This window comes from Littorina saxatilis, linkage group LG5 (assembly GCF_037325665.1).
Source record: "Littorina saxatilis isolate snail1 linkage group LG5, US_GU_Lsax_2.0, whole genome shotgun sequence".
Taxonomy (NCBI): domain Eukaryota; kingdom Metazoa; phylum Mollusca; class Gastropoda; order Littorinimorpha; family Littorinidae; genus Littorina; species Littorina saxatilis.
In genome coordinates this window covers 920,894-945,022 of record NC_090249.1, presented here as the reverse complement: position 1 = coordinate 945,022, position 24,129 = coordinate 920,894, and the positions used below count along the sequence as shown (strand labels likewise).

General features: G+C 38.0%; 2 protein-coding genes and 2 long non-coding RNA genes across 8 annotated transcripts in view; 3 read left to right on the top strand and 1 right to left on the bottom strand.

Moving 5' to 3' along the window:
* LOC138966024 (uncharacterized) overlaps nucleotides 1-309 on the top strand; it is a 5,701-nt gene extending 5,392 nt beyond the window's left edge. The window contains exon 2 of the long non-coding RNA XR_011455574.1: nucleotides 1-309. This exon is cut by the window's left edge and continues 792 nt beyond it. This is a non-coding gene — a long non-coding RNA (uncharacterized lncRNA).
* Nucleotides 1-24,129, bottom strand: part of LOC138966022 (uncharacterized) — a 229,867-nt gene that overhangs the window by 82,619 nt on the left and 123,119 nt on the right. The gene's annotated exons all lie outside the window — the stretch shown is intronic.
* LOC138966023 (uncharacterized) lies at nucleotides 3,002-4,697 on the top strand. Its single transcript, XR_011455573.1, has 3 exons — nucleotides 3,002-3,312; nucleotides 4,065-4,157; nucleotides 4,402-4,697. It is a non-coding gene; the product is annotated as an uncharacterized lncRNA (long non-coding RNA).
* The window catches only part of LOC138966020 (tyrosine-protein kinase yes-like), a 45,259-nt gene continuing 44,380 nt past the window's right edge, over nucleotides 23,251-24,129 (top strand). For all 5 annotated transcript variants that reach the window (XR_011455571.1, XR_011455570.1, XR_011455569.1 and 2 more), the window contains exon 1: nucleotides 23,251-23,375. The gene's annotated coding sequence lies outside the window, so the exon portion shown is untranslated. The remainder of the gene's footprint in view (nucleotides 23,376-24,129) is intronic.

The window sequence follows — 24,129 nt, the reverse complement described above, 5'->3', positions numbered from 1 at the left end:
AGGTTCCAGGAGTTATCTCCCACAAGGTTCCAGGAGTTATCTCCCACAAGGTTCCAGGAGTTATCTCCCACAAGGTTCCAGGAGTTATCTCCCTCAAGGTTGTGCCTTGTAAATAACTTGACAAAAAGAGATAGCACCCTGCATGTTTGACAGTGATTCTCTGAGAAATCATTATCAAAGGTTAACATTGTACTGTAAAAATCAATAGATAAAAAATGAAGTGAGTTAAGAAAGCATGCAATCATGACATTGTAACTGGGAGGTAAATTCATGGTACTATACTCTCATTTTTGCTCAGATACGTTTTAATTTTTGTTGAAAAAAAAAAGAAATGTAAGTGTATGCCATCTTTTGTTGAAATTCTTGTACCCGATGTGTCATGGTTACTGTTTTCAGTATCTAACAGGTGTTTAGTTGGAGTATATTATTCTCAGATTGTGTGTTTGTGTGTGTGCGTGCGTGCATGCGAGCATGCGACCCCGGCGAAACGGTCAAGAATAATTCTAGAACCATTCAAGAAACGTTCATGAATATTCATGAATATATATTCTAGAAGTTTCTTGAATTATTCATAAAGATTAAATGAGAATTCTTGAATTTTAACTAGAATATTTCGATGTTTTGGTAAGGAATATTCTTGAAAAAGGACTTGAATAATTCTAGAATATTCTTGCCCACTTGAAGAATATTCCTAACATTATTCTAGAATATTCCTGACAATATTCTAGAATATTCCTAACAATATTCTAGAATGACACTAACATTATTCTAGAATATTCCTAACATTATTCTAGAATATTCCTAACATTATTCTAGAATATTCTTAACACTATTCTAGAATAATTCAAAAAAGTTCAGGAATATTCATGAATTTATATTCAAGAAGTTTCTTGAATTATTCATAAAGATTAAATGAGAATTCTTGAATCTTAACATTTTTCTGGAATATTCTTGAATCCTGTTAACTTAAAGTATATTCTTGAACATGTCTTAAGTATTCTAGAATATTCAAAACTAGGTTGAAGTTCTACTTCTAGTATACTCTCAACACAATTTTCAGAATGATCTTGGAATATTCTGTGCTGGCATTTAAGAATAAATCCATTAAGAATATATTCTTCATACAAATCAGAATGATAGTACAATTATCTAATGACTAATAACAGAACAAGAATATTTTAAGTGATTTTTTCCTCCATCAATACTTGATACAGCAGACAAAACAAGATTTCATTCAATACTTTATCACATGTAATTTAACTACTCGAAGGATGATAAATCGGTGATGGTTATTCATTTGGCGAAGAACCTTTCCACTGGTCACACCGGGTGCAGTCTGAATACTGGAGCCGATGCTTTGCAGGTTGCGGATGCCCTGTAAAGTGCAATGAAAATACAATTTTAAATGTCTAAATGTTTCTTTGTTGTGCTTTTTTTCATCATGCTTAAAGAGTCAACAATATGGTCAGGAATCTGTCAAGGTGTCCAAATGCAAAATTCCTGTTCTGGATACTTTTATTACTATGTATTTTGTTCCGTTTTAAAATGACTACAAAATAAACAATACAGTTATGAAGTATTCTTCATGCAGATTCTATCCACACCAAATGTATGACAGTATGTATCAGTCGCCTGGATGCTGAGAACATTAACTGTTCAAGAAATGATGGTTATAAAATCGAAAAATGTTTTGTGAATTTTGTCAAATCAAGGGTTCCATGTCAATGTTTTTATCAAATAAGTCACCATTCATAAAAGTATTTAAACAACTAAATGATAACTTTAGTTAGCTTCATTTCCAGAAATGCCATCCAGAGAGTTTTTGGGGACTGACATGCAACGGGCCAGGAATGAAAGAAATTACAGTATTTAACTAATTTAATTTTCAAGAGACTTTTTGTTGCGATTCCAAGCCATTTTTTTCTTCAGTTTAGGAATAATTCATTCATCATGTTTTGTGCTTTCATTTAATTATCCCAAATTTTGTTGTGACAAAGGTTTAAATCAATAAATGTTGATTGCCTTCACTTAATTACCTGAGTAAATCTCTTCTTGCATCACTATTCCCATGGCCTTGACTCAGGCTTGAGCACCTCTTGAAGCTCTTGAAAAGACTAATGCACTCTCTGACAAGATGTTGATGGGTTAATGGTTTGCAGCTTGTTGCCTTTTGATGCAGCATCTGTAAAAATGAGAAGTGATCAAATTAGAACAACCATTAAATATATAATTATAAATGCTCAAGTTTGAATATATATATATATTTATATTTACTAATAAGGGGTAAATACTGAACTGTTTACAAATAATACTAATAGTAATCATCTTTGTTCATGCAGGAATTTCTATAAGTATAAATATATGTTCCTGACCAAACCCAGTCTCCTGTAAAGTCTTGTAATTGACTAGCTAATACTCAGAAGACAATTATTTGAAAAAAATAAAACAATTTAGTGCCGGCTTGCTGATTGACACTTGACTATTAGTATCACTGTCAGACACATATATATTACAATCAATGAATGATACATGTGCAAATTACACTTACAGTTACACAGAGACTGAAAAGAATAGGTTTGAAAGGGCTTGAGTAAAAAGTCATGCAATCCTACCAAAACAAATGATAGTTCAAAATAAACAAATCCTACAGGTCTAACTCAACTGATTTCACTTAAAATCTTGCAAACAAGAGAGAAAGCATTTAATTGTTATTCACTTATTGTAAAAAAAATAAAAAATAAAAACCTAAACCTAGAAATATATATCTATATGTCACCTAAAACAAACCACAATATCAAACATAAAAGAATTTTTATAAAATTAAAACACCTACCTTTGTTTTTCCTGAGAAAATCAGGATACAGCTTGTTGCCACTCAAGTGAGATCGCTGCTCTTAGTTTCACCCATGGTGCTTTCAGTTTCACTCATCTGTTATTTTTGTGTCTGGCACCTCCAAGTTCAAACTCTTGTTTGGGATGAAGAATAGAGCATTTCTTCATGCCTAACAAGTTGACAAATCGGTGGCATGCCATTTTTTCAGATAAATGGAGATTACAAAATCTTTCTCAGTTCTAACAACGTGCTTCCAAAGAATTTGGCGCCTGGTTTCTTAGCTTCCGGTGCCAGAGTTTGTCCACCGGAGTTACTTCCCTTAAAAGCAAAATGGCGACGCTCTGTAAATACACCATGAGGAAAGGGGACTCTTTTGAACGAACTGCTGCAGCTAGAAACCTTTTCTCTGTTGTCTTTGTTGAAGCACTTTTGCATCAAAGCAAAACAACATTGATCCATGCATCATTTCCATGAACTCAGTAAGTATGTTTTGTTTTTGCTTGTTTTATTCAACACGTGGTACAGATGTAAACATGTGTCACTGTGTGACTGTGAAATCGAAACCAGCCTTCAATTTTAAAAGTTTCTTCTTCGATCTGACACATGAGAAATGGCAGATGTATAAAACTTAACTACATTTTAAGCAAAAGTACTGTTTAATCATGTGATGATTTGATTGTTGGGTTTAACGGCCGCCTTTCTGTGTCAGTGTGTCATTTTGTCGTCTGTTTGCAAACAGAAAGTCTGCCGTGATTTGCGTTCTGCTGGCACTGTTGGACAGAATAAACGAAACCTCAGCCTGTTGGTTTCAAAGTATAAATTATAGACTGTAACTTCTGCTGAATTTGTTTGAGGTTTGGAACTCACAGATTTGGTATAAATTTGCCGCTAGCAAACTGACTGGTTTGGTCAAAATTAAAAACAGGTTTCTGAAAATGAAATTGAAAAAAGTGCTTCAAATTGTAAACATGCCTGTGGGTATTTACAACAATGACGATTATAACAAATATTCCGAAAGTGTATTGATAGAATTATGTACATTTATGTAAAAAGGTAACATTAACCATTGCATCAAAATTGGATTGATTGATTGATTGAATGACATTAATGACAAGCAATACGTTTGTAAGTTTTCTGTTCACATTCACTCTAGTTATGATGATGATCTTTGGAATGTCTTATGTTTGAGTTTATTCTTTGTTAAAACCTTTTTTTGTTTCTTATTTACTAGGTCCAGGAAAGAGGGGTGAAGAAGATATCTGGATGAATTCTCACTGGAAGTAACATGAAGCACATCATAAATAAAATATCACTGGAGGAAAAGGTAAGAGTCCTGTCAACGAACTGTGAAAGTAATTAATCAGCCAGTGAATGAATTAAATCAATTAATGGGCAAAACGTCTCTGAGAAAAATGGCTTATTTCAGATGAAAATGTGTTTTCATCAATAATATACCATATTTACATACCAAAAAGAACACACTGCGGACATTTAACTCTTCATTTTTGTTCCTTTTTCCAAGTTTTTGAACGAATGATTTTTTGTAAACTGTAGGCATTGTGTTTCAGGCTTTACAGGACACAATGTTGCAAAGCTTCAAGCTGATACTGAGCCTTCTTTTGAATCAAATCCACCATGCCCTGCCACAGACTGACAGTGAAGTTGGCCAAGGGAATCATCCAACAAGGGATGCTGGTGACAGTGACCTTTCCTGGAGAAGCGGTACCGCATCCATGCAGTTCCAGTAGTTCAGAAAAGTGATGACAAATGTTGAAGACACATTCTGCTTGTGAACATTGTTAGCCCAAGATCGACTTGTCATCTATTTCACTTCTTTGTGACAATATAACATTTGAAGAATGAACCAAGTGTTTGTTTGGCTTTATTTTGTAGCATAATTCGAATGTGTAGCAAACACAACCAAAACTATAAGTGGAGAACACAAAATTAAATTAAAAGTGTTTTAAAAATAAGGGATCACAGTTCTTGAACTTTGAAGAAGAATGTTCTTGAATAAGATCATTCTTGAAAAAAAATATTCTAGAACATTGTTGCTGTTCTTGAATTTTGTTCGATATTCTAGAATATTCTACAAGCCAAAAAATTCTAGAATAATGCCAGTTGAAAAATTCTAGAACATTCTAGAACATTCTAGAATATTCTTGAATAAAAAAAAGTTCTTGAACAACGTTTCGCCGGGGGTGTGTGTGTGTTACAAAAGGCGTAGAGGTCCGGTGAGAAGACATTTTAAGCGTGTGAAAGTACATTAAGATCAGTCGATGAGTATATCCGTTTCTTTCTTGTTATGAAGCGGTTATACTTATTATGAAAATGTGTATATACTTGAGCACTTGTTCTTGTTTCTTTTCACTTTTGTTGTTGTTGTTACTGACAACTTTATATGTAGATATTTACCTATGAGCATGTGTGTATTTGTGTGAGACAGAGACAGACATCAGAAAGAGAGGGAGAGGGAGAAACTGTGTTGTTGTTACTGATAACTTTATATGTGTGTATTTGTGTGAGACAGAGACAGACATCAGAAAGAGAGGGAGAGGGTGAAACTGTGTTGTTGTTACTGATAACTTTATATGTGTGTATTTGTGTGAGACAGAGACAGACATCAGAAAGAGAGGGAGAGGGAGAAACTGTGTTGTTGTTACTGATAACTTTATATGTGTGTATTTGTGTGAGACAGAGACAGACATCAGAAAGAGAGGGAGAGGGAGAAAGTGTAATGTTAAAAGGAGTCCAAGAAGAAAGGGAGATAATGTGAATTGATAACCAAAGAAAAGATTTACACAACACATTGATTATAAACACTCTCTCTTAAATCTTGTTGACATATGTACGTGTTTGTGTTTGAACTGTACTTGTTTTCTGAGAGAAAGTTATATTTATGTGATAACAGAATGTACGTGAAGCATCACATGATACGAAGAGTTGTGTATAACAAAGAGTCAATAGTTGTACTTACTGGATAGATGAGTGTTTAAGCTACAGAGTATGCAGAGGATGTGAACAGTTGACTTTGTCTTATGAATGATTTCAATGAAATAAATCAATAATCAAGCAAAACTGGTGTCGATATTAGTGTACTGTCCGTCGTTGTCGGTGTATCATGTACAGGCACCCATCTGTACGAGTGTGTACATGTTCACACACACACACACACACACACACACTCGCATTAACACGTACACGTGCACCTAAACCCATTGTATCTGAAAACATTTTAATCAAAACTTGACCAAATGTAAACAAGTTGCGTAAAGCAAAATCAATAACTCTATTCAATCTGTTGGCCTGAGAGAATGAAACTAAACGCCATGAATTTTTTTCACCAGACAAGTAGTGCCTCCACATTGTCTTGGTCACACAAGTCAAATGAACCTAATTTACATAAAACGGATTTTCTCTTTTTGGGAGCTTATTTACAATCCAAACACAACACTGATATGCCTGTAAGCAAGATATGACGCCATCAAAGACATTCATTGCAAAAACAAAAACAAAACACTGAAGAAAAAAAACGGTTGGAGATCACAGCTGAGTTGATCAATGACCACTTAGAATATGTGCCGCACACACACGACACAAACTGCGACACGAGGAGAGAAGGGATTACACTCAGCACGTTTGTCACGTGCAAGGCTAGCTGACGGTACCTTGTGATACGCATATATGTCTTTGCCTTTGATAATACATGTACTGTTACGCTGGCAATCGTGTGTGTGTGTGTGTGTGCACGGACACTCACCGCACACACACACACACACACACACACACTGACAACAACACCGAAAACAAAAATAATGCACAGTACAACATATGCAGATCACGAACTGCATCAAAGGGTTTTGCGGGCGTGTAAGTTGGTTAAGTTTATGGATCACAAGGTTGGTCAGCCATCCGGAACCTCTAATCTGCACGTGCACACAGTACTTCAATCAGTTCAAAGAATCAGAAACAAACACGGAAAATAACAAGGCTGTACAACTGACTGACAAAATCATTTTTTGGTAACGTTGTACTGCATTTTTTTTCACCAAGACCGTATACTCGTAGCATCGTCTGTCCACTGCTCGTGGCAAAGGCAGTGACATTGACTAGCCTGAATAGCGCGGTAGTGGTCGCGCTGAGCAGGATAGCACGCCTTTCTGTATCTCTGTTCTTTTTACATTTAGTCAAGTTATGACTAAATGTTTTAACATCGAGGGGGGAATCGAGACGAGGGTCGTGGTGTATGTGTGTGTGTCTGTGCGTGTGTGTGTGTGTGTGTGTGTGTAGAGCGATTCAGACTAAACTACTGGACCGATCTTTATGAAATTTGACATGAGAGTTCCTGGGTATGAAATCCCCGAACGTTTTTTTCATTTTTTTGATAAATGTCTTTGATGACGTCATATCCGGCTTTTCGTGAAAGTTGAGGCGGCACTGTCACGCCCTCATTTTTCAACCAAATTGATTGAAATTTTGGTCAAGTAATCTTCGACGAAGCCCGGACTTCGGTATTGCATTTCAGCTTGGTGGCTTAAAAATTAATTAATGACTTTGGTCATTAAAAATCTGAAAATTGTAAAAAAAAATAACAATTTATAAAACGATCCAAATTTACGTTCATCTTATTTTCCATCATTTTCTGATTCCAAAAACATATAAATATGTTATATTTGGATTAAAAACAAGCTCTGAAAATTAAATATATAAAAATTATTATCAAAATTAAATTGTCGAAATCAATTTAAAAACACTTTCATCTTATTCCTTGTCGGTTCCTGATTCCAAAAACATATAGATATGATATGTTTGGATTAAAAACACGCTCAGAAAGTTAAAACAAAGAGAGGTACAGAAAAGCGTGCTATCCTTCTTAGCGCAACTACTACCCCGCTCTTCTTGTCAATTTCACTGCCTTTGCCATGAGCGGTGGACTGACGATGCTACGAGTATACGGTCTTGCTGAAAAATGGCATTGCGTTCAGTTTCATTCTGTGAGTTCGTCAGCTACTTGACTAAATGTTGTATTTTCGCCTTACGCGACTTGTTAACTTTCTGAGCTTGTTTTAAATTCAAACATATCATATCTATATGTTTTTGGAATCAGGAACCGACAAGGATTAAGATGAAATTGTTTTTAAATCAAGTTTCAAGTTTCAAGTTTTTTTTTTTTTTTTTTATTGTTCATTACCCAGGGGCATTATAAACAATATTCGCAAATTCAAAAATGCACAAAGTACCAAGTGATCAAAAAAGAAAAAAAAGAAAACAAAAAGAAAAATAGAGGATAAGAAAAGAAAAAATGAAATAAATATTTGGAAAACAAAAGTACACAAACAGTGAACACAAAATATTATAGTACAGAAAATGCAAACACACACACACACACATTGATTCCTGGCAATGGGGGACACAAAACGAAAATACGGTTAACAAATCCCAGCACTATGAAAAATTGCTACTAATTAATTTTATAAATTCCAAGAGTTTCGTCAACAATTTCGTATTTCTTGATACAAACAGTTTTTTGTATTTAAGTGAATTTGGTTTTTTCCAGTAGAATGGTGGAATAAGTTCTGCTCTTTTTTCATTGAAAAAGTCACAAACAAACAAATAATTATACTCATCTCCTATATCTTCTGATGTACATTTTCTGCAAATGCGATTCGCTCTAGGTATATTAAGGTATCTTTCTTTCTGTACTGGCAGGTTGTTATTTGTAGTTCTAAATTTCATGAGTGTAACGACTTTTTGGAACGTCAAGGATTTAATGTAGTCTTCACACACAAAACTATCTTTAAACATTCTATAATTACAAAAAATGTCTTTTGTATCCATTTCTGAGAACCAATTGTGAATATACTGGTCATATAAACACCGCTTTACTTTTTCTTTAAACCAAGTAGATGTATATTGAGAAACAAATTCTTGTTGTATCCAAAGCCCAGAAAGACCTATATCACTTAACGTTTTTTCTATGCATGACAGATAATCAGAAGTAAACATCTTTTGCGAATATAGTCTATAGGTAAATCTGTAAGCAACACTTGAAAATTTGTTTTTGTTAACTGGGTCAATTAGTTTATACCAATAACAGAGCATTCTACATTTCATATTGACATCTAAGGGATATTTTCCAAGTTCGCCAAAAACCATTGCATTAGGGGTGGATTTTCTTAGTTTGAAAACTATCTTATAAAAACGCAACTGAAGCTTCGTAGCTAAATCGCAAGAACCTGAACCCCAAATTTCACAGCCATATAGTAAAATCGGAACAATCATTTTGTCAAATAGATCAATCTGTATATCCACGGGCAATGAGAGTTGTCTACATGTGCGAAGAAGAGCAAACATAGCCCTTGACGCACGGTCATACAAATTTTTTTGTGCTACCGAAAATTTATTATTATAATTAATCTGTAACCCTAAGTACATCACATCAAGGACTACCTCAATTGGCTTATCATCATACGTAAATTTAGGTATAATTCTTATTTTACCCCTTGAAAAAACAATGACTTTCGTTTTTTTAACATTAATATTCAGTTTCCATTTCAAGCAGTATGCATGCATTTTATCTAAGCATTCTTGCAATTTCGTTTCAGACTCAGCACAAATCACAGTGTCATCAGCGTACAATAATACAAACAGTTGAAACATTACATTCACATCAGCATCATCCATACCAAGAGAAACAGCTTCTCTAGAGAGAGAAGTCAATCCATCACTAGTTTCCCCTAAATACGGCTTTAGGTCATTTAAAAACAAAGCAAAAAACAAGGGAGACAAATTTTCTCCTTGTCTGACCCCACAAATGCTAGGAAAATAACCAGAACATTCACCTTTAACTTTAATACATGATTTTGCTTTATCATACATATTTTTAACAGTTTTCAAAAAATTTCCATTAACATCAAAGCTAACTAATTTCTCCCATAAAAGTGCTCGCCGAACTTTATCGAACGCTTTCTCATAGTCGACAAATGCACAATACAAACGCTTTTTCTTTTGGAGAAAAAAATTTATAACACAATGCAAAGTAAAGATATGATCTAATGTTGAAAAACCAGCACGAAATCCTGTCTGTTCTTGACCTAACTTATCATTAAGTTCCAAGAAAGTCGATAATCTGGTATTTAAAATCGCAGTGAATAGTTTACCAAAGCAGCTAAGTATTGTTATTCCTCTATAATTAGTTGGGTCTGTTTGGGAACCCTTATTTTTATACAGCGGGATAATTTCGCCAATGGACCACTGAGTAGGAACATTACCAGACTGTAACACAACATTAAACAACTTAACAACAATATCAGTCATCCCCTCGTTAAAGGCTTTCAAATACTCATTAATAACTTTATCTTGACCACACGCTTTGTTGTTTTTCAATTTTTTTACACATTTTATAAATTCCTCTTTTGTAATGGGTGCATTCAGAACTTCATTATTTAAACTATTATCACCAAACAGATCTCTTTCTTCATCCACATCATCTTCGTCACATTCCTGTAACTTTGTAAAGTGTTCTAAAAATGCTGAGCAAGAAGGAAACTTAGTACTTTTGTTATTATTCTTATTCTTATTTAGCTCATTCCAATACGCCTTTGGATCGCAAGTTTTCATTTTTCTTAGTTTCTTCACAAATTCTTTATGATACAACTTACATTCTTTTTTTATTGTTGTTTTATAGTCCTTAAAGGCATTCTTCTTTTCATGCTCAGAAAAAATATTTCTAAAACGCTTAACTTTGTTTTTTGCACGTACAAATATTTTCCTTTTTTCTTTACAAACTGTATTGAACCAAGGCTGGTGTGGTTTTCGTTTCTTACTATTTACTTGTTTTATCTTATTCTTTTTCTTAATTACTCCAATTTTTTCCGCAGAACGCTTTAGAATGTCACATATATTAGTAGTTACATTATCAATGTCCTCTGCAGACACATTAATAACAGAGCTCAACATGTTTGTTAATTGAATATCAATATCACTAATATCAGTTTCCTCTAAAGCGGTTGTGAAAGCTAACTTACTCCCTTCATTCCAATTTGGTTTTGTGTATTCAACGTTATTTTCGATATGCTCTAAGTTCTCATTTGGATTTCTCATGTCATTCACGCAATCAATACTTTCATCGTTTCTATCAGACTCATCGCGCCTAAAGAAAGATAGGGCGAGCGGGCAATGAACGTCCGAGTACATTTCACAAAAATCCAAAACAGCAAAAGTTTCAACTTTAACAAATAAATTGCTTGACAGAATACAATAGTCAACAACACTTTTATCTTTACAAGTACATCTGCCAAGGTTAGCATCATCACCAGCTCTACCGTTAGCAATTATTAAACCAGTTGTCCTACAGAAGTCAATTAACTTAAATCCAAAGTTGTTTGTTCTATTATCTTGTGAAACACGCTCACCAATATCCGTGATATCAAAGCCATTATCTACAACACCTTCTGCATACTTATCATCATCGGACAAAATTTCATTCAAATTCCCAGTGCGAGAGTTGAAATCCCCTAAAAAACAAACATAGTCGTTTTCCACACCAAAGTTTATGTATGCTTCCTCTAGTTCACTATAGACATCTTTATTTAGATAAGGCGAGCCTTCAGGAGGAATATATACAGCGCAAAAGAGTGTGTCACGACCAAGCACTTTCTTTCCCAACTTAAACAAGAGGCGAAGCCTTCAAGGCTCACGTAAGAAATCGACAAACAGTAACACAAACTCAATCACTCCGTCACACATACACACACACACACACACACACACACACACACACACACACACACACACACACACACACACACACACACACACACACACACACAGTAAGCATAGGTGAAACTGTGCAAGAAAGCGAGACCCTGGATCTGCCAACTAGTCTCGGCCCGCTCACAATAACAATGACCGAGACTTTCAGTAATTCCTTTGCGTGACGTCTAACCCTCTTACGTCATAATGTGACGTCTTCAAATAGTTTCTATCACACACGTCAAACACTTTTGACCGAGACGTAATCTTCTTATGCGAGCTTTATCCATAGACTCGGAAATGTTAAAGTTTCTATCACACACACACACACACACGCACGCACGCACGCACGCACGCACGCACAGACAGACAAAGTTTATCATCGCATAGGCTACACTTACGTGAGCCAAAAATAGGGCATTCTCACACAGTTCAATATCCAAAAATCTATACCACATCTTTACGTCTTCCGTTATCTTATGAGAAAGCTTTCTTTCTTCAAAAACAGTGATACTATCTGCGAAGCATTCACGTATAAGAACTAAGATACCTCCTGATTTTCTTCTAAATTTACCTCTATTTTTATAGAATGCTACATAACCTGGCACGTCAACCTTGTCTACGTCATCTAACTTGCTTTCACTAAGACAAATTACATCATATTTCACAATGAATTCTACAAAATCAGGAAATTTCAATTTTGATATAACTCCACATACGTTCAGCGATAAACAGGAAAGAACATTATTTTTACTACTAAGTAAATCCACACTATCACTCAAGGAATCACTTCCAGACATATCACTACCATATGCGTCGAACGCATCAACCACGTCAACGCTACCCATACTAACATCATCATCACATCTATGCTCATTGTCAACATGTACATCAGACACATCCTCAGTACCAAGCAAAACATCACATCTAATTTCATTATCCACATGCACATCAGACACATCATCAGCACCAAGCAAAACATCACATCTATTTTCATTATCAACATGCACATCAGACACATCTTCAGTACCAAGCAAAACATCATCACATCTAATTTCATTATCCACATGCACATCAGACACATCATCAACAACAAGCAAAACATCATCATCACATCTATTTTCATTATCCACATGCACATCAGACAAATCATCAGCACCATCAACACCAAGTGACACATCAACATTCACCTTTCTCTCTCTACCTTCATCCTCACCGCACATAGTCTTCTCTCCACCTCCCTCTTCATCACCACCAACGCGCAAAGTCCTATCTCCACCTCCCTCTTCATCATCACCACCATCGCACAAAATATTATCGCCACCTCCCTCTTCATCACCACCGCCATCGCGCACAGTCCTATCTCCACCTCCTTCTTCATCATCACAGCACAAAGTCCTCTCTCCACCTCCCTCTTCATCATCACCACTCAAAGTCCTCTCTCCACCTCCCTCTTCATCATCACCGCCATCGCGCACAGTCATATCTCCACCTCCCTCTTCATCATCACAACACAGAGTCCTCTCTCCACCTCCCTCTTCATCATCACCACTCAAAATCCTCTCTCCACCTCCCTCTTCATCATCACCACTCAAAATCCTCTCTCCACCTCCCTCTTCATCATCACCACTAAAAATCCTCTCTCCACCTCCCTCTTCATCATCACCGCCATCGCGCACAGTCCTACCTCCACCTCCCTCTTTATCATCACCACGCACAGTCCTCTCCCCACCTCCCCCTTCATCATCACCACGCACAGTCCTGTCTCCACCTCCCTCTTCATCAACAGCGCGCTCAGTCCTACCTCCACCTCCCTCTTCATCATCACCATGCACAGTCCTACCTCCACCTCCCTCTTCATCATCACCACGTACAGTCCTCTCTCCACCTCCCTCTTCATCAACAGCGCGCTCAGTCCTTAGTCCGACTCTCACTTTCTCACCACCACCACTATTCGTTACACTGCCACCACCTCCCTCATCTCCACCATCACTTACGACAATGCCCCCTGGGCACCCCTAGCGGCGAGGGGAAGGACTCCCCCCACCCACAGGCAGTGGCTGCTCGATGAGGTGGGTTAAACCAAGGGCGGCATAATCCACCCCGGTCACACCCAACTTGAAGAGATCGTCGGGGGTTTCCACTGCGACTGGCCTTTGACGCTCACCCCCGGACTGGGACTTGAGGGAACAGTAGATCTTGCCTTCGAAGGTCCACGCCTTCTCCACCTTCTCCAGTCTCTTGACGTAGCCGAGGAGTCTTGCCCGTAGTGGCGTGACGTCATCGTTGATGAAGACTCTTTTGAAGTTATCTTTTGACTGCAGGCTCTTCTTCTTTGCCATCACTTCATTGCGTTTCCTCCTGGAGACAAATTTCACGAGGATTGGCCGAGGACCTTTATTCCCCTTGCCTACTCTGTGAACTGCAGCGATGTCGTCAGGCTTGACCTCCACACCCGCTTCTTTGAACACGTGTGTCACCTTCCTCTCCACCTCCTCCGCACTCTCACTGTCCGACTGTGACACACCGAACACACGAACACTCTCCCTTCTAGAATACTGCTGAAGTTTGTCATTTTCATAAGTGAGATGACGTACTGCAGCAAACAAGCGCTCTTCTCGCACCGATGGTGCCGTAGACACAGCTGCTGCCACTCTCTCCTCCACTTCCTTCACTACCCCTTTCATGACCTCTCCCACTGCCACCGAAATGGCAGTTGCCAGAGCTGGAATGAGTTTCAATATAGGGTCGTCACTTTGACCCTCGGTGGCTTAAAAATTAATTAATGACTTTGGTCATTAAAAATCTGAAAATTGTAAAAAAAAATAACAATTTATAAAACGATCCAAATTTACGTTCATCTTATTTTCCATCATTTTCTGATTCCAAAAACATATAAATATGTAATATTTGGATTAAAAACAAGCTCTGAAAATTAAATATATAAAAATTATTATCAAAATTAAATTGTCGAAATCAATTTAAAAACACTTTCATCTTATTCCTTGTCGGTTCCTGATTCCAAAAACATATAGATATGATATGTTTGGATTAAAAACACGCTCAGAAAGTTAAAACAAAGAGAGGTACAGAAAAGCGTGCTATCCTTCTTAGCGCAACTACTACCCCGCTCTTCTTGTCAATTTCACTGCCTTTGCCATGAGCGGTGGACTGACGATGCTACGAGTATACGGTCTTGCTGAAAAATGGCATTGCGTTCAGTTTCATTCTGTGAGTTCGTCAGCTACTTGACTAAATGTTGTATTTTCGCCTTACGCGACTTGTTAACTTTCTGAGCTTGTTTTAAATTCAAACATATCATATCTATATGTTTTTGGAATCAGGAACCGACAAGGATTAAGATGAAATTGTTTTTAAATCGATTTCGGAAATTTATTTTTAATCATAATTGTCATATTTTTATATTTAGTCAAGTTTTGACTAAATATTTTAACATCGAGGGGGAATCGAAACGAGGGTCGTGGTGTATGTGTGTGTGTATGTGTGTGTGTGTGTGTGTGTGTGTGTGTGTGTGTGTGTGCGTGCGTGCGTGCGTGTAGAGCGATTCAGACCAAACTACTGGACCGATCTTTATGAAATTTGACATGAGAGTTCCTGGGATTGATATCCCCATACGTTTTTTTCATTTTTTTGATAAATGTCTTTGATGACGTCATATCCGGCTTTTCATGAAAGTTGAGGCGGCACTGTCACGCCCTCATTTTTCAACCAAATTGGTTGAAATTTTGGTCAAGTAATCTTCGACGAAGCCCGGACTTCGGTATTGCATTTCAGCTTGGTGGCTTAAAAATTAGTTAATGACTTTGGTCATTAAAAATCTGAAAATTGTAAAAAAAAAAAAAAAATTTATAAAACGATCCAAATTTACGTTTATCTTATTCTCCATCATTTGCTGATTCCAAAAACATATAAATATGTTATATTCGGATTAAAAACAAGCTCTGAAAATTAAATATATAAAAATTATTATCAAAATTAAATTGTCCAAATCAATTTAAAAACACTTTCATCTTATTCCTTGTCGGTTCCTGATTCCAAAAACATATAGATATGATATGTTTGGATTAAAAACACGCTCAGAAAGTTAAAACAAAGAGAGGTACAGAAAAGCGTGCTATCCTTCTTAGCGCAACTACTACCCCGCTCTTCTTGTCAATTCCACGTGCACTGCCTTTGCCACGGGCGGTGGAGTGACGATGCTACGAGTATAGCTCTTTCTCACTAGCGAGGCCGGAGGTGTGCACGAGTTTCGTCCCTTTGGTTCGGTAAGTTCCGGTTAAGATAGAGGCGGCAGTCGAGCGCATGAACGTGAAAGAATTGAAAGATTTTCTTCGGAAACATGGCCAACTTGTCAGTGGAAAAAAAGAAGAATTAGTGCGCAGAGCAAGAGGCACGTTTCAGCTGCGAAAAGATGGCAAGGATGCTATCGATAATGCTGTGGAAACAAATGATTCAAGTTAGCATTTGACAGACCACTTCGACTGTCAGTGTCACGAACTTGTAGCCTATGTGTTAAATGTTATCAATAATTATTGAGCACACGCGGAATTTGTGCGTGAATCAGTGAGTCCTTTTGATGCTTGGTAGTCATGCATTTATTGTTGTTAACTGGATGTGCGTGTTGTCTAAGGCTAATGTCAGACGGAGCTCGCAAAACACGAAACAAAAGCCGAACAAAAGCAAAACTACACACAAAAGCACCATGTTTTGCTTTTGTTCGGCTTTTGTTTCGTGTTTTGCGAGCTCCATCTGACATTAGCCTAAGAGCAGTTTCACATTACCAGTTCATGGCTCTTTAATGTTACTTCAGTTGTTTTACTTTACATTGTTTACCAACTTTGTTAAACTGCTATTGTTTGTATATGTTTTAGATAAATAAAACCCAAACTGTATCAACTGCGTCTGTTGAAGTGTGTGTGATTATCTGTAAAACAAGTCATTCATCAAGCTTCAGATTCATCATGTCTTTATTCTTTGAATACATATATAATTATATAATACACTGCATTGTCGTTCCTCGGCAAATATTTCAGCCAACTGTGAATAAAAAACAAAATGTAATCACACACAGGTAACAAGGAACTTAGTCGATAAATATCGACAGGGGGCGGACAAATGGTTTACATGTGAAATGTGTGTATATGGGTGTGGTTCTGAAACAAACAAACCATGTGAACCCCCCCATCCCACCGCTCGCGGGCTGAACGACTGACGTCACATGTCGCTTCGGTCTTTTCCAGAACACCGCGTGTACATAATACACAATTCGATCGCGTAGCACTGCCAATGCACATTTTCGCAACGAAAACCGTGCTACTGTTTCTTGTGTGTTAAATCTGAAAGCAATATAAGTGAACGAACAATTGAAAACTGATATCACGTTACTAAACTCCCAAAAGTAATAAATTACTTCTGACTGCGGTACACAATACGGCAGTCACCTCTGCGAATGCTGTCGAAGAATCTAACCGAAAGTAAACATTCTGGGAATCTACGCGCATCGGCCTTGACGCAAGTTCAATACTGAGCCAATGAGCGCGCCGCGGCGAAGTTGGCCGCTGAAAGTCTCGCAGCGCTGGCTGGCTGAGCGAGTTGCGTGTCCATCCATATTAGGTCCAAGCCGCACCGTAGACCAGATTAGTAGGTGCTTGATTTTGGTATTTTGATTTTACATAACATTAAACCTTTCTTGGGGTTCATGGTCATGGCAACAGCCATAATAATATTATATCATGTATAATATTACATTTCAGCATATTTGAATTACATGTCATCATACCAAACTGTCATACATTTTTATTCCTACATCATTCTGATTGATCACAACCAAACCTACTATCAGTGGACACATCCAAATGTAAGCGCCTGTTCTTGACAACTTTTAATCGATCTAAAAATAGCAACTTGCTGGGCCCTTTGCCGCCAACAGACACTGTTTGGCCTGTAGGTAAAATGTACAATGTATTTTCTGATTTGTGCACAAAAGCTTTTTTTCTTTTTTCTTTTTTTTAACATAACAATGTTTAATGTCACTGTATGTTTAAAAGACCATGGTCATATTTGTAAAAAAAATGTTAAATTAGAAAATAAATAACATTTTGGTTCATGATTTTTCCTACACCTGTGCTAAAAATAAGAAATAAAAATGTCGGGTATATAAGTCACTCAAATACAGCTAGGTATGAATGGCTCGGTTTGAGTTTGTTGCAGTTGACCCTGCACAATGCGACATATCATGTTTTTGTTGAACAATTTTGACGTCACCCCTCCCATAGGGTGACGTATTTCACAACTTCCTCTGTTACACAAACTCTGTGATGACCAATTTTGACGTCACCCCTCCCATAGGGTGACGGATTTCACAACTTTCTACAGATGAACAATGTTGCCTTCACCCCTCCCATAGGGTGACGGATGTCACAACTTCCTGTGTACACAAACTGATGACGTATTTCACAACAAAATGGCGCTGCCCATGGTCAACCTCTAAACTATCCGTATAGAATGGGGGCGTCCTCGCCCCCATAATAAATATTTTTCCCTTAAAAACATAAAAAGCATAGATACACACCACACAAACCCTATTTATAATTTCATGTACATAATCCCACGTTACAAAATAGTGCACTCCTTACAACACACGCTCACACCTGGTTGGTTTGCGTTCAACTTCTCAGACATATTCAGGCATGAAAATTCTCCGTATTTTCCATATTTTCCGTATTTTTGAAAAAAATAAACCGTATTTTTTTTTTTTTTCCCCCGTATTGTTCCTTTTTTAAAAAAAAAATTTTTCTTTAAATTTTTTTTTTTTTTTTTTTTTTTTTTTCCCAGTCATAGTTATAGTAAAATAGTTTTGGGGCCATGTTTGAATCCAATTTTAAGGCTCAGATAGCCCCAGATTGCACCAAATTGCACCCTTGAAAAAAAAAATTCCGGGGGGGCATGCCCCCGGACCTCCCTAGAAGTCTTGGCGCTTTGCGCCTGCGAAACTTGGCGCTACGCGCCTGCGAAACTTGGCGCTACGCGCCTTCGAATTTTGTTTTCAGTATTTTTTTTTTCTCAGTTTTCATGCCTGATATTTTAACTGGACACAAACATTTGGAGTACAAACCAGTATCAGTTTTCATGCATACTAGTTTTATAATTTCTGTCTTCCATGCATTGGGAATGTAAGCATCAATGAGTGACATACACAGAGTCAATGACTGAGATTTATAGTGACACTAGAGACTACAGTCATACTGAGACACGGCAGTCCTTCTTACAGCTCATGTGCCTGTTACTGTTTCACACAGACAAGAGCAAAATGCACTAATGATTGAAGGAAGTATGTTGTACAACAACATTCTTTTACACTTTTATGTACATGAACAAATAATACCCATCTGATTAACTAGACGAGAAAGTCACTCTGTCAAGTTGCACAAAATCTTGTCATTTTCTAAAAGAAAGAGTAACACGTAGGCGCTGCTCCCAAGCTCTTTTCAGTTGCTTGTTTGTTGGAAGTTTATGTAGCCTGACAACTCTTTCTTCAATAATTTTTCCACGATAGTTATGGCAAATGACACAGTACTGCTTTCCACCACCACACACTCTGAGCGAGCTTTCTTTCAGTGCAGACGCCATGATGTAGAAGATACCGGAACTAACCCAGCGTTTCTCCTTCGTTGAAGAGCATGGAAAGATAACTCGTACTTGACTAGAAGTGAGAAAGAGCTATACGGTCTTGCTGCGTTGCGTTGCGTTCAGTTTCATTCTGTGAGTTCGACAGCTACTTGACTAAATATTGTATTTTCGCCTTACGCGACTTGTTTTTATTTTCAGAGCTTGTTTTTAATCCGAATATAACATACTTATATATGTTTTTTGAATCAGAAAATGATGAAAAATAAGATGAAATTGTTTTTGGATCGTTTTTTTAAAAACATAATTTAAATTACAATTTTCTGATTTTTAATGACCATACTCATTAATTCATTTGTAAGCCTCCAAGCTGAAATGCAATACCAAAGTCCGGCCTTCGTTGAAGATTGCTTGGCCAAAATGTCAACCAATTTCATTGAAACATGAGGGTGTGACAGTGCCGCCTCAACTTTGACAAAAAAGACGGATATGACGTCATCAAAGACATTTAAAACGTCTGAAGATATCATTCCCAGAAACTCTCATGTAAAGTCTCATGAAGATCAGTCCACGGTAGTTTACTCTGAATCGCTCTACATACACACACACACACATACATACACACATACAGCACCACGACCCTCTTCTCGATTCCCCATCTATGTTAAAACATTAGTCAAAACTTGACTAAATGTAAAAACACGTTCCAGAGAGGCTCAGAGGGGTGAACAAAATGTTTGACACAGATTCGCACCAAGATTTTTGTTAAAAGTCGGCCAACTTCGACTTGTAACCTTGGCACAAAGGGTCACAAATACCCAAAAATAAGGCCTTATTTTCGAGAAATAAAGCCTTATTATCGAGAAAAAAGGCCTTATTTGAAAACAAGGCCTTAAACTTTACAATCATAAAAAAATCAGGGCGTTAAGAAATAAGGCCATATTTGCTTTAAGGCCTAAATAAAATAAGGCCTAATTTCCGTTACAAGATAAGGCTTTACAAAAATAAGGCCATATTTTTTTGCCCATCACCACTTCACACAAAAAATGACACATATGAAAAAAACCAAAAAAACATACATACATACATACATACCAACAAAGTTTATTCAGGAAAAGATGATACATTGTATACGTTGGCACAGCATTTATCTCTCCTGAAAATTATAGTTATTCCACCTCGTATTCGTCGAATACTTTGCCATAGTCTCAACGGACAAATTGTGACATTAACACTTCACACACACCTACTCTCTCTCTCTCTCTCTCTCTCTCTCTCTCTCTCTCTCTCTCTCTTTCTCTCTCTCTCTCAACCCTCGTAAACTGATAAAATTTGATTTCATTTGATTTGATCTCTCTCTCTCTCTCTCTCTCTCTCTCTCTCTCTCTCTCTCTCTCTCTCTCTCTCAGTCTCTCTCTCTCTCTCTTTCTCTCTCTCTGTCTCCCTCTCTCTGTCTCCCTCTCTCTCTCTCCCTCTCTCTCTCTCTCTCTGTCTCTCTCTCAGTCTCTCTCTCTCTATCTCCCTCTCTCTTCCTCTCTCTCTGTCTCCCTCTCTCTGTCTCCCTCTCTGTCTCTCTCTCTCTCTGTCTCTCTCTGTCAGTGTCTCTCTCTCTCTCTCTCTCTCTCTCTCTCTCTCTCTCTCTCTCTCTCTCTCTCTCTCTCTCTCTCTTAATTGACACTAATTTTAAACAAGTCGCGTAAGGCGAAAATACAATATTTAGTCAAGTAGCTGTCGAACTCACAGAATGAAACTGAACGCAATGCCATTTTTCAGCAAGACCGTATACTCGTAGCATCGTCAGTCCACCGCTCATGGCAAAGGCAGTGAAATTGACAAGAAGAGCGGGGTAGTAGTTGCGCTAAGAAGGATAGCACGCTTTTCTGTACCTCTCTTTGTTTTAACTTTCTGAGCGTGTTTTTAATCCAAACATATCATATCTATATGTTTTTGGAATCAGGAACCGACAAGGAATAAGATGAAAGTGTTTTTAAATTGATTTCGACAATTTAATTTTGATAATAATTTTTATATATTTAATTTTCAGAGCTTGTTTTTAATCCGAATATAACATATTTATATGTTTTTGGAATCAGCAAATGATGGAGAATAAGATGAACGTAAATTTGGATCGTTTTATAAATTTTTATTTTTTTTTACAATTTTCAGATTTTTAATGACCAAAGTCATTAATTAATTTTTAAGCCACCAAGCTGAAATGCAATACCGAAGTCCGGGCTTTGTCAAAGATTACTTGACCAAAATTTCAACCAATTTGGTTGAAAAATGAGGGCGTGACAGTGCCGCCTCAACTTTCACGAAAAGCCGGATATGACGTCATCAAAGACATTTATCAAAAAAATGAAAAAAACGTTCGGGGATTTCATACCCAGGAACTCTCATGTCAAATTTCATAAAGATCGGTCCAGTAGTTTAGTCTGAATCGCTCTACACACACACACACACACACACACACACACACACACACACACACACATCATAATGCATTTTGAAATGTCTTTTTAATTTTTTGACATGTTAATTATATAAATTGTATTGTAATTAACTTAACTTCTATTTCTTCTTGTTATTAATCGAGTTACCCTCAATGGGCGAGGGCCGGATGAAAAAAAAGCATGTATACATTGCTTATTCTGTAACCCTCGATAAATAGATAAAGTTCAAAGTTCTCTCTCTCTCTCTCTTTCTCTCTCTCTCTCTCTCTCTCTCTCTCTCTCTCTCTCTCTCTCTCTCTCTCTCTCTCTCTCTCTCTCTCTTCTCTCTCTCTCTCTCTCTCTCTCTGTCTCTCTCCCTCTCTCTCTCCCTCTCTGTCTCTCTCTCTCTGTCTCTCTCTCCCTCTCTCTGTCTCTCCCCCTCTCTGTCTCTCTCTCTCTCTCTCTCTCACCCCCTCTCTCTCTCCCTCTCTCTCTCTCTCTCTCTCTCTCTCTCTCTCTCTCTCTCTCTCTCTCTCTCTCTCTTTCTCTGAGTCTTTTGCCTCATTGTCCGTTTCTCTGTCTACCCCCCCCCCCCTCTCTCTCTCTCTCCCCTTTCGATCTCTTACTCTCTCTCCCCCCTTTCTATCTCTTACCCTCTCTCCCTCCGTAATTGTAAACTAGAGGCAACAAATAGAGCTCATTTTCAAAATGACCTTAGAAAAGTAAGGCCTTATAAATATTGTCAGTAAGGCCTTCTTCTGAAATAAGGCCGTAAAGTGTGTTTAACTTTTTTTTCTCTCCAAGACGGTAGTCAAATGATCGCTGGAATCAAGTTTTCTTGCGTTATCATTGTCAGTCAAGTCAGTTAAAAACAGAAAATCACGTCGGTCACTGACAACCACAGCGTGACGGAGGCTTGTTTGGGTTTGATATGCTGCTTAGTGATTGTTTTCAATAATTTGATTCAGTTTAGTCGGCAGCATTCCTTATTTCCCCCCACCCCCCACCCCAGCCTCCTGCGTACACAATCAACTTTCTGGGTACGTTTCTAGCCGCAACGCGTCTCGGCCCACTAAACATTATTTGCGGCCAATGATAAATGGCAATTTGTTCATCTCACAGTGGTAGTAGGCCTATAACTGCTTCACTCACTGCCGTCAGTCACCAACAGCAGCTATTTTGTTTCAGCTTGTCATCAACACTGATGACATTGTGTTCGTTGCTTTGCGTGTCAGTCTGTCTTCACTGATTTGAATTGCCAGTTCCAAATCAGTGTCAGTGAAGAGGCCTATATACGGTAACCCGTCGTCCTTGAGTGAACGGTCAGTGGCTTTGGAAGCGTAGTATTTGTGGTGAGTTCGACACTCGTCGCAATCCTTTTGATTTTCTCATTCATTCATTCGCTGTTTCTTTTGTATCACAGACGGCTAGTACATTTAATAAACGCACAGTTTAGTTGTCGAGTTCTGTAAACTCAGTCCAGCAGCCTTTCGAGGTGATTGGTGCACGGAATCAAGTGCGCGAGTACCTGCGCCTGTGCACCCAACTCTCACATTCCGTGCTTCCTCGCGAGACCGAACGAGATCTAATGCAGAAGAGAGAGGTGCCGTCGAAACTTTCCTTCGGCGTCATTGATCTCACTTCCTGGTGTGTCGGATTGAAACTCCACTGTGCAACTTTCCGGTGTGTTTGGGGAAACTTTTCAAAAGGTTGGTTGTTTCGATTTTACCATTGTCTTTTGTCGTTTATAATATTGTAAATGGTTTGTCGCTGTGTGTGTGTGTGTGTGTGTGTGAGAGAACGTGTGGTGTTTGGTCGCCGTACGTGAATGTGTCGCAGTGGTGACAGTGTGTTGGTCACAGCTCAGTGAAGTGTGTAGGAAGGAAGTTGAGATTGAAATGGGTAGGCCGACACCTGAGATTGGGATCGCCTCTGGAAAGCGCAGGTCGATTCAGGAAACGAAGTAAAGGTGGTCCGAATCTAGGTAAGAACTGATCGTTTGAGATTTGCAGCAACTTCAGAATCAGAGTTATAGTTTAGTCAGGAGTTCTAGTGAAGTCCAGTCATGTTCAAGCGATTGACGTAGGATATTCGAGTGTCCTCGCCTCTGGCCTGAGGCACATTTTGATTATGTCGTTGCGTGGTGCATTGACGTAAAGGCCTGGTTTTAGTGTAGCGGCTGGCTATAATAAGGCACACCTCCATCATGTGAATTAGGGGATGAACTATACAGGGTTGGTTCGGTCATAATCACATTCACAGTACTGTGCATAGAGCTCTTGAAATCACTTTAAATGTAAAACCATAAATCCTTGCATGCTGCATGAAGCCCAGCTTTTGTTGTTGTTGCTGCTAAATGTCGTGAATGGTGTATCATCGTGTGTGCGCCGTTGTGTGCATGCATGCATGGTCAATGGCTGTCAAACGTGTCAAGCTCAGTTTGTGTTATCAGATTGGGAGACT